This window comes from Falco cherrug, chromosome 6 (genome assembly GCF_023634085.1).
Source record: "Falco cherrug isolate bFalChe1 chromosome 6, bFalChe1.pri, whole genome shotgun sequence".
NCBI lineage: Eukaryota > Metazoa > Chordata > Aves > Falconiformes > Falconidae > Falco > Falco cherrug.
The window spans coordinates 77,321,189-77,331,906 of NC_073702.1; the positions used below are offsets into that span (position 1 = coordinate 77,321,189).

The 10,718-nt window shown below is 41.3% G+C and overlaps 1 protein-coding gene across 2 annotated transcripts in view; it reads right to left on the bottom strand.

Annotated features, from left to right (window-relative positions):
• Positions 1-10,718, bottom strand: part of CLIC5 (chloride intracellular channel 5) — a 93,870-nt gene that overhangs the window by 75,433 nt on the left and 7,719 nt on the right. The gene's annotated exons all lie outside the window — the stretch shown is intronic.

The following is a 10,718-nucleotide window of genomic DNA, read 5'->3' on the forward strand; positions in this document are numbered from 1 at the left end:
AAACCATTTAACAGCTGACAGTACTGCTACACAGGTAAGTTTTCAGGGCCAGCAAAGAAGTAATCAATTCACATATCCAAACATTTTCCTCTCCTAAAACGTAGGAGCTGAGATGTTTCAAAAGAAAAGAATAATCCAAGCTGGGATAACAGTCTTCTTTTCAGAACATCAAAGAAGGAGTCACAAAAAGGAAAATACAAGGAAAAGACATAAGTCAATAAATCCTGGTTTAACTTTCTCTCAGTTTGACCTACATATTTACATTGTACTTGCTATTGCTGCAATCACTGGGCAGTAACAATTTCCTAGACAATACGGGTCCATACTTCGAAGCTGTTGCTATGCTACTGTGCTCTACCAGCCGTGGTCGCTGCCAGAGCCAAAAGCTGAAGGTGGCACGGGAGTGTCAGCTGAAAATTGATTCATGGACCTTTCTGGAGGCAGAAAAGGTGCATGAGCAAGGCACAGACTCAGCAGAGGTCAGAAGAAAGACCTTTTACCCTTCGTATCCAAAAGATTAAGCAAACCGCTATGCCCTGCTGCTAAAGCACACATTCTGTTCATGACTGATAGTTGGGGAACTGGACATTATCTGTAATAGAACGGCCGTTTGCTAATCTTTTCACACATGCACACAGAGTAATTCAGATAAGCATAAATTAAGCTATGAAGAGACCCACAAGACAGCTTTTGTCCTCAGAAATACGGGTGACATAACTACTAGATTTGTATGTTAAAAGATTACCAGTCTCCTACCTGTGATATGGTGCAGGTGGAAGCCATAAACCTGTGTTGTGTCTGGACGGCGTGGTGAGGAGGGGTTACAGGTCTATCTCTGTTTTCTGAGTTAGTAGAGCAAAAGCTCTGGTGATGGTATCCTTCACACCGGATTTATATCAGAGCAGTTGTCTGGCTCTAAACCCATACTGTTATCAGTGATGGGAGATCACAGTCTGATCATATCATGAAGAGAAACCTAACGCCCTTGAAGTCAAATGGCAGGCGCAAACCGTGCCATAGTACTGTATTACAGCTGCTTCCAAACAGGCGGTTTGGAATAAATGCTTGAGACCATTACGGAAGCATTTATTGGGAAAACACCAGGGCTAGAAGATGAACTTTGTAATCTTGAACAAAATGTTAAAGGGTGCATAAATACGTTAAAATACAGCAGATAAAGTGTCCTGAATAGACAGCTGGATAGATGATGAATTAAAGAAGCACTTGCTGTAGTAATTTTTATTTTCACTGCTACATAGACTACCTGTACCAGAAAATCAGAGCTTAAGAAATATATAAATTACCTGAAGAGATATTGGAAACAGTAAAAAAAAAACCACCACCCCCAAAAAAACCAACCAACCAACCAACAACAACAAAGAACAACCACCACAACACACCAAACCACCCAAGCTTTAGAAATGAGGACTCAAGCATGAGGGAAACCTGAGGGAATTTAATTTTTTTAGTCTATGAAAGCAAAGACTGTGGGAAATTTGCTATCTGCCTTCTAACATATAAAGGACCAACCTATTAAAAAGAAAATCAGCATAATTCAGAGCAATAGAATTTTAATAAAGGAAAATAATTAAGCACTGACAGAGACTAATAGGTGTAGAGTGCTGAATCTGCATCACTGAATGTTTTCAAAGCATCATCTGTGGAGGGATAGTCTAGATAAGACTGAGAGCAGGAGGACACATCTTATCACTTGATATTCCAGGCCTGTATTTCTATACTTCATTGTAACTGTAAACTACCTTAATTAGACTATTTGCAGCAAAACCCACCCATTAATTTCATTAAAATTACCAAAAAGGGTATCACGTTAGGATATTGGCTCTCCATTAGTCATTTCTTGCCATGCACATGTTAACTTCAGCATGTTGCATCTTGGTCTGTAAATCTGCCAGAACTGGAAAACTCTGAAAGCAGGTTTTGGATCTTTTCCTTGCTGAAGTTACTCAGTTAACACTATTTAAAAGATGGATTATGAATCACTTAACCTTTTCCTAAGCTTATGCGTAAGACCAAAATAATATTTGTTTACTTGCTTATTTACAAATTTAATCCTTATAAAAATATTTCTACAAATATTTTTTAAAGCTAAAATGTCATAAAAAGCCAAATTACTATAATTTTAGGTAGATGTAGAGAGTTACACCTGCCACTGGCTTCAGCCAGAACTTGTTTTATTATCTGCAAACTTAGTGGAGAAGATACGGTTTAACACCAGCTTTATGTGCTGTATTGGAGTCAATTAAAAGACTATCTTTTCTTGCATTGCTAAAAAATATTTGGATAGCCAATTTCTTTTGCAGATATCTACCACATCAAAATTGCAAGCACAGTTGTTTTACTCTGTCGACTATGAGTGTAGTAAGAAATAAGTGGTTGAAAATTTGAAAAATTGATACTCTCATTAATATTGCTATCCACCTCTTTATTTGAAACACCCTGCATGGCTTCCTACAGAAAACCAGAAATGTTCATCTGTGCCAGGTACTCTTTTACTTTTCATCTGCGTCTCACAAAATGTTCAGGGCTGCTCAGCAAAGCATCAGCATAACCACTAACTTGAGACAGGACATCCACATGATTACATTAAGATCTGTTTCTGCTCTTCTCAAATAATACATGCTAAAAACTACCTATGTCCTGTAACTTTCTGTTCTAAACCATTAATACACATTTTTAAAGAGAACTTTCTCAACAGATACAAATATGCTCCACAAAACAGAAAAACCAGCTCAATGATGTCCTGGTTTCAGCTGTGATAGAGTTAATTTTCTTCTCAGTAGCTGCTGCAATGCTCGGGGTGTGTGTATATCTCTCACAGGACTGGAGAGATGATGGTGGTTAATTGGGATGTATTGGTGAGAAAGTGTGGTACCTGGCAATGACGTAGATAGTATGGAATAAGGGTTGGATACTGCCCTGGTTTTGGCTAGGCTAATTTTCTTCCTAAGAGCTGGTATAGTGCTGTGTTTTGGATTGAGTATGAGAACCACGCTGATAACACAGGGATGGCTCAGTTGTTGCTCAGTCGTGCTCACCCTAAGCCAAGGGCTTTCCAGTTCCCCACGCTCTGCAGCGAGGGGGGGCACAAGGAGCCGGGAGGGAGCAGAGCCAGGACAGCTGCCCCGAGCTGGCCAAAGGGATATTCCATAGACAGACCGTCACGGTCAGTATATAAACTGGGGGAGCTGGGCGGGAGGGGCTGATCGCTGCTCGGAGACTGGATGGGCATCGCTCAGCGGGTGGTGAGCAACTATATTGGTACCACTTGTCCTTCTTGGGTTTTATTCCTCTCTTTCTCTCTCTGTGCCCCCCCCCCCCCCCCTTCATTACAGTTGTTATTTATGCTTTCATTCTTTTGTTTTAATTTCATGGGCTTTATCTTTTTCCAATTCTTTCCCCAATCCCACCCAGGCAGGCAAGAGCAAGCAGCCCTGTGGTACTTGATTGTCAGCTGGGGTTAAACCATTAGAGCCCTTTTTGGCACCCAACGTGGAGCACAGAGGGTTGAGGTAACAACAGATCTGACCAGAGCATGTTAAAACAACTTTGTTATAAGCATTCATTGTAGTGGTGTAATAGTCACGTTGATTTTTTTGCTCTCAGAGTTGTTGTGCTTGTTCTGAGTTAGGTTAAGTCACACCTTGCAGCATGATTTCCCTGTTGTGCTGTTTATCATCTCTGGGTCCTGGGTCAAGGTTATCATTCTGTTGTACTTTGTAATACTGCTTTGTGATTATGACAGGTCGTGAAACTAATCTGGTCTGTGTACTCAGCGCTGGTGTCACCTCAGTACTTCAGGAGCCATCTATTGGGAATTATTAATAATTACACCTTTTAACTTTTCTCAGAGAAGCAACCTAAGGAAGAGACATCTTTCTACATCTTCCCCTTCTCCTCCAGGCTAGTTAAGAGTAGCATTTGAGATTTTTGAAAAATTTTAATACTCTTGGGATACTGAAACCAGCCTGGTCCTATTGCTAGGAGCCAGCACGTAGCTGAAAGTGGTTCATACCTTTTTTAGGGTTAAGCATCTGTGACTACTCCAACCCCTGCAACAGGCACTGTGGTTATTTCAGACCCTGGCAATGGGTGAGGCAGAGGACCAATCCATGCTGGTACCAGCCACCCCTATACAGAAGAAATGGATATGAAAGACAGCTGATTTAGTAAAAGAGGATGAAGTGGGGCCACCACAAGAACAGGAGGAAGAGGCAGAAGAAGCAGTAACCACTCGATCCCTATCCCTGAGTGAGCTGCAGGATATGCACAAATATATCGGCCATCTTCCAATGTGAGCACGTTACCACCTGGCTGCTCTTAAGCTGGGATAACAGGGCTAAGAGACTGGAATTAGAAAGTATGGAAGCCACGCTGCTGGGATCACTTTCTAGGGAAGGGGGCATTGCCAAGGCAATTGGAAAAGGGACACAAGTCCCCAGCCTCTGGAGGTGACTCCTGTCAAGAGTGAAGGAAAGGTAGACCTTCAAGGAAGGCATTACATGTCACCCAGGCAAGACAACCACCATGGAGAGTGCTGTCCACTACCTGAAGGAATTAGCTGTGCTAGAGATGATTTATGATGATCTGAACAACACACAGCCACCCACAGATCCAGATGAAGACAAATGCACATGACCCATGTGGCGGAAATTTCTATGGTGTGCACCACCATCATATGCCAACTCATGGGCAGTAATGAGCTGGAAGGGACAAAGCAGCAGCAACAGTGGATGAAGTGGTTTGCCAACTCTGAGAGTACGAAGACAACACCTCTTCCTCCCTCATCTTGGCTGTGGAGAAACTGGTCCAGCAACTCGACAAGCATAGATCTTACTCCCCATCTTGTACAGACCACATCTCAGCTATGAACAGTAAGTGTCCTTTTGCTCAAGAGAGAGGATAAAGAGGGCGCACACCATGGGGTACAACGTGGTTTTACCTGTGGGACCACGGAGAGGATGTGAGGAAGTGTGATATGCAAAACCTACCCCAACCCTAGAGGCACGGATATGTGAATTGCTGGGGGAAAAGTCTGGGTTATTCCTGCCTCAGGCAAAAAAAAAAAAAAAAAAAAAAAAAAAGGGAGTGCTTTTGCTCAAGGACCTGGGTGCACTTGGTGAGTAATGCGGGAGGATGGGGAATTTTTATGTGTGCCTCAAGGGGACTTGATTTTGAGTGAGAATAGCCAATGAATTGTATGATGTTAATTGCTGTATAGGACTATATATTATCACTTTGATGGTGGCTGTATACCCATCACTGCACTTGGCGCCTTGTGACACCCGTCTCTGCCACTCCAGATACGGGGACCTGAATCCAACTCCCTTCTGATTCCCACCTTAATGAAGAATGAACTTTGATGAAATCGGAGAAGCAGAGCAGTGATGGAATCACAACTGGCTTCAGCATGTAGCAATCCAACACCACACCCCAGCTCTCCTGTCCTGAGTGACCACCGTGACAGATGGAGCCTGAAATAACAGACTAAATGAACTCAACGGACACTTTATAGGGATGGCATAGACTAACATAAAGTAATGATATCTCTCTGTGTGTATGTCCCGCTTTCAGCTGGGATATTTCTTCTTAGGAACAGGTGCAGTGCTGGGTTTTAGATTTGGTGTGAGAACAATGCTGACAGCACACAGACGCTTTTGGCTGTTGCTAGGCGAGCTTTATACTAAGTCAAGGACAACTCAGTTTCTCAGGCCCTGCCAGCGAGAGGGCTGAAGGGGCGCAGGAAACTGGGAGGGGACACAGCCAGGACAGCTGACCCCAAATAGCCAAAGGATATTCCACACCATATGATGTCATGCTGAGCATATAAAGCTGGAGAAAGAAGAAGGAAAGGGGAGAGATTCAGAATGATGGCGTTTGTCTTCCCAAATAACTGTTACACGGGATGGAGCCCTGCTTCTCTGGGGATGGATGAGCACCTGCCTGCCCATGGGAAGTGGGGAATTAATTCCTTGCTTTGCTTTGGCTGGGGTTAAACCACAACAGTGTGTGTATATATGTATGTGTGTGTGTATATATCTCTCACAGGACTGGAGAGATGATGGTGGTTAATTGGGATGTATTGGTGAGAAAGTGTGGTACCTGGCAATGACGTAGATAGTATGGAATAAGGGTTGGATACTGCCCTGGTTTTGGCTAGGCTAATTTTCTTCCTAAGAGCTGGTATAGTGCTGTGTTTTGGACTGAGCATGAGAACCACGCTGATAACACAGGGATGGCTCAGTTGTTGCTCAGTCGTGCTCACCCTAAGCCAAGGGCTTTCCAGTTCCCCACGCTCTGCCAGCGAGGGGGGGCACAAGGGGCCGGGAGGGAGCAGAGCCAGGACAGCTGCCCCGAGCTGGCCAAAGGGATATTCCATAGCACAGACGGTCACACCCAGTATATAAACTGGGGGAGCTGGGCGGGAGGGGCTGATCGTTGCTCGGGGACTGGCTGGGCATCGCTCAGCGGATGATGGGCAACTGTATTGGGCACCACCTGTTTTTCTTGTGTTTTGTTCCTCTCTCTCTCCCCTCTTTTCATTACAATTGTTGTTATTATTATTACTATTATTGTTATTCTTCTATTTTACTTCAATTATTAAACTGTTCTCTCAACCCGCGGGTTTTAACTTTTTTCCAATTCTCGCCATCCCACTGGGGCAGGGGGCAAATGAGTGAGCAGCTGCATGGTACTCAGTTGCTGGCTGATGTTAAACCACAACAAATGGGAAGAAGCATGATTTTTGCAATGATACAAGTAATTAATCTCACTAACCTTGTTAAGAACATGGTCCGTCTTTCATAGGAGTTCAGCTCAACTTCACGAGTCAGTAGGAACCTAGCACAGGGTTGTGCCATCAAGTTAGAGCCCTCAGACATTCCTGACTTGGAAACAGGGAGTGGGAAGCATCTTGCAGAAAAACCAGAAACATCCTTTCTTTCACAGCTACTGCCTTAAAGACATTTTACTAAAAGATGCAATAATCCTAATGGAAACAGCTAAACGTTTAGTTCTGATGTACAGAGAAATTAAAAGCAGTATGTTTCTTAAAACAGCATTCTTAAATATAGGCAGTGGTATCCAGTGAAAGGACAAACTGAGATACGGGAAATTCCATTTAAACATAGGAAAACACATTTTTACCATGAGGATAGGACACTGGAACGGCTGCACAGAGAAGTTGCAGATTCTTCATCTTTGGAAATATTCAAAACGTGACCAGACATGGCCCGAAGCAACCTGCTCTAGGTGATCCTGCTCTGAGTAAAGGGCTGGACTAGATGATCTCCAGAGGTGCTTTCCAGTATCCTTAAATCTGTAACCCCAGTGCAGTGATCCAACATACATGTTCACGATGCTAAACCACTGTATTAAATTGGTATTGTTTGCAAAATACAAGGTGTTTATTGCTCAGGGTAAAGAATTATTTTCCTTCGTTTGGCAACTCTGCTCCCATGGCACAAATGTGTACAGAGAGGGTATAACCTGTAGCCCATCTCAGGTCATCAATGAACCAGAAGCACAGTAATTTTATTCTGAAAATAGAGGGACTATTGTTTAAATAAAAACTAGAGATTCAGGAAAATAAGAAGTTAAATTTTTCAAAGAAACAACCTTCAGAACAAATACACCACTAAACAAGGAACATACAAATGAAAACAACATACAACTGAAAAGGTTTAACTTCTGAGCAACAACTACAATTAGGTCAAGCAGTCCTATGCACTCAGTACATAGCCTGTATGTCAGTCATATTTTTGTTCAAATTTCAAAGGCTTTTGTTTGAAGAAATTACAATGTCATTGAAAGGGCATTAAGCTGGCTGTGACAAGCCTTAACATGCTGGATTTGGACAAACATCTCTATGTTGGTACATGCTATATTCTGCTATTAAAGGTACAGGGAATTCCTTGATGAAAGCCAAGATTTTTTACCTTATGGCACATTCTGAAATAGTCCACTGATGGTGACATAGTTTCTGAGTTACTGATAATCAGTGATAGATGAGTTAATGTTATTTAAACATCGTTTTGGTGTCTAATAACACAGAACGGACTACAGTCTGAAAGTGTGGTCCTAATGCAACAGCACTTAAATATTCTGAAGAAGTTAAATTGCTGTTCTAGCCAGCTAGTCTATAAGTTAGACACCAGTTAATTTTCTCCCTTTCTCTGGTTTTCAGTCAGCAGCAACTTGTCTGACACATTTCCAGCCCCTCACAGAGATTTATTAGTGCTACAAACAAAGGAAGGAACAAATAGTGGTAGAATTGTCATTACCACTATTGTCCCACAGCAAAAGGTCTTGCTGTCACTGTTAATGTCTGCAGAAAAGAGCAAATCCAAAAGATAACCCAATTTCAGAGCAACATTGACCTCAGGTGGACTACAGACCATAGAAGAAAGGAACCATCTGAATAACCGCCAGTGACACAGCTGAGAGATTTGGTTCCTACGTGCAAGAAGCAATAGCCCTTGAGTATTTCACAATTCCCGTTATAACTCTATGACCTTCCATTTTATAAGCTGACTTTTGCTATCTAGATAATTAAAGATAGCGAAGCTGGATCTGCACCCCATGGAGTTAGTGCTTTATTACCTTGATACCAGAAAGAAAGAAAAGCAAAAATCCAAAAATGAAATGTCATCAATTTCTCAAGGAATAAACTGCTGTCATAGGAGTTCAGTTCAGTCACCCACACAGAAGTATGCAGTGCCCTACCCATCGGGTCACCAGCTCCTGCTGGAGGAAGACCACAGCATGGATTACCTGAAAGCCTCATGCCTTATCTTCCAGCCAGGTAGGGATGCCCTGGGGCTCAAGGACATCTCAGTTTAGTCAGAGTCCGAAGTTTGTGCTTTTCTCTAGACCAGCTGATAAGCCCCTTTATGGGATACTCAGCTATTCCACACAACAAAAGCAAGAAAAGGGACTTCCTCAATCCTTCTCCACGACAGTTCTTTTCAAAATGCCCCTCTTCCTACTTTTCAGAAATTCAAACTAACTCCGTCATCTCTGCTTGAATGGGATCATCTGCACGCATTTTATTTTTTCATGCACAGAAAGAGGACACCATTATTTTGAAACAAGAGGAATGCGAAAGAATAAGGAATAGAGAGATGAGTTCAAAGCCAAAATGCAACACTCACACTGCTAACACCATGTAGTTGCTAACAAACAAAAGAGACTCAATTGCTGCAACTTTTAAAACATGTATGCAGAACTACAAGCAGAGACATGAACTAGAACCAACACCACAGATATTATTTTGTCCATATAATTAACATATTTTTAGCAACAACCATGATTCAGTCACAGAAATATGACAACTGTCGTTTCAGAGTCATACAGTGTAAGTACTATGAAGATTAAAAAAAAAATGCCCAAGTGCCCTCACACATGGTCTCATAGCCCACTTCTAGAGAAATCAGTAGCAAAAACCCACATGACCCCTCTCCTGAAGGAAGATACTCCCTCTCCTGAACGATACACATCTTTTCACAAGAGTTGCTGCAGTTATATTGCAATTCAAGAGAAATGGCTGTAGTTCCATGGTTTGTCTTATGCAGAATAAGACTAAGTACCATGACAGCCATTTCTTGTTCATTTGGTTGGGGTTTTTATCAGTAATTTAAATTACCTACCTTTATGCAAAAACTATAAAAGCAATCACAAAGGATTGTGACATAGAGAAGGGAGACATGAAGAGGGAATAAAATCAATTTTTCATCTACAGGAAGACATGACACAAAGGAAAACATTTGAATCATAACTTTTTTTAACACTTTCAAAAGAATCTCAAGATTCTCTTAACACTTGATTGAATTACTCTCCTTTATCCTACAAGTAAATGTAGCATAACTTTTTAACTAACTCTGTTTTCCAAGAAATCCAAGATTTACAATGGAAACCAAATGAAATATTAGGAGAGTCCACCAAGCCATTTGATCTCACTTAGCTCATACAAGATAATCAGTATTTCCTATTAGTGCAAAGGTTATAGTGTGTTCTTGCTTAAATAAACTAAATTAACCAAATACAGACATTGCTGAAAACACTTCTCACGATATGTGGTAACAAAATCTCTTATTCCGCTTTCAAAGCACCTATGGAACCGAGGAACAGATTCTGATAATCTTATTTATGTTGAAAAGTTACAAATTTCTCAAGACTTCTATTGAAATAACAAGAGTATTACACTCATGGTGTATGGTCTTTTTAAGGGAAACAAGAGCGGGAAAATTTATCAGTTATGTAGTTAAAAAGCAGGAACTGTCAGGTCTGTCTTACAGCCTAATAAATATTGAGAATAGTTGAATACAAGAGATTTTATGAAGGGAAGTACAGTGTTTATTTAAGAACACAGGTGTTTATGGTTTAGAAATTCAAGTAAGACTTTACAGGGTCAGAGAAAGTGTGAAAGTCCCCTCAGTAATTTATACCTAACTTGAAATTTATGAAAAGTACATGTTAAAATTGTCACAGAAATACATTAATCTAAACATTGAAAGAAGTAAAAGAAAGACCTCTTTCAGGGATGAGCATTTGTGCAAATTTTGTTGCCATTGTTTAAACTATATATTTAGTTTTCTTCATAGAATTAATAACTTTCACTTTTGAGCTGTCAGGTACTAGATAGATAGTGAAACGCAGGGATAACTGAACTAGCTTAACTAACCAGTTCAGGCAGTAGTAGT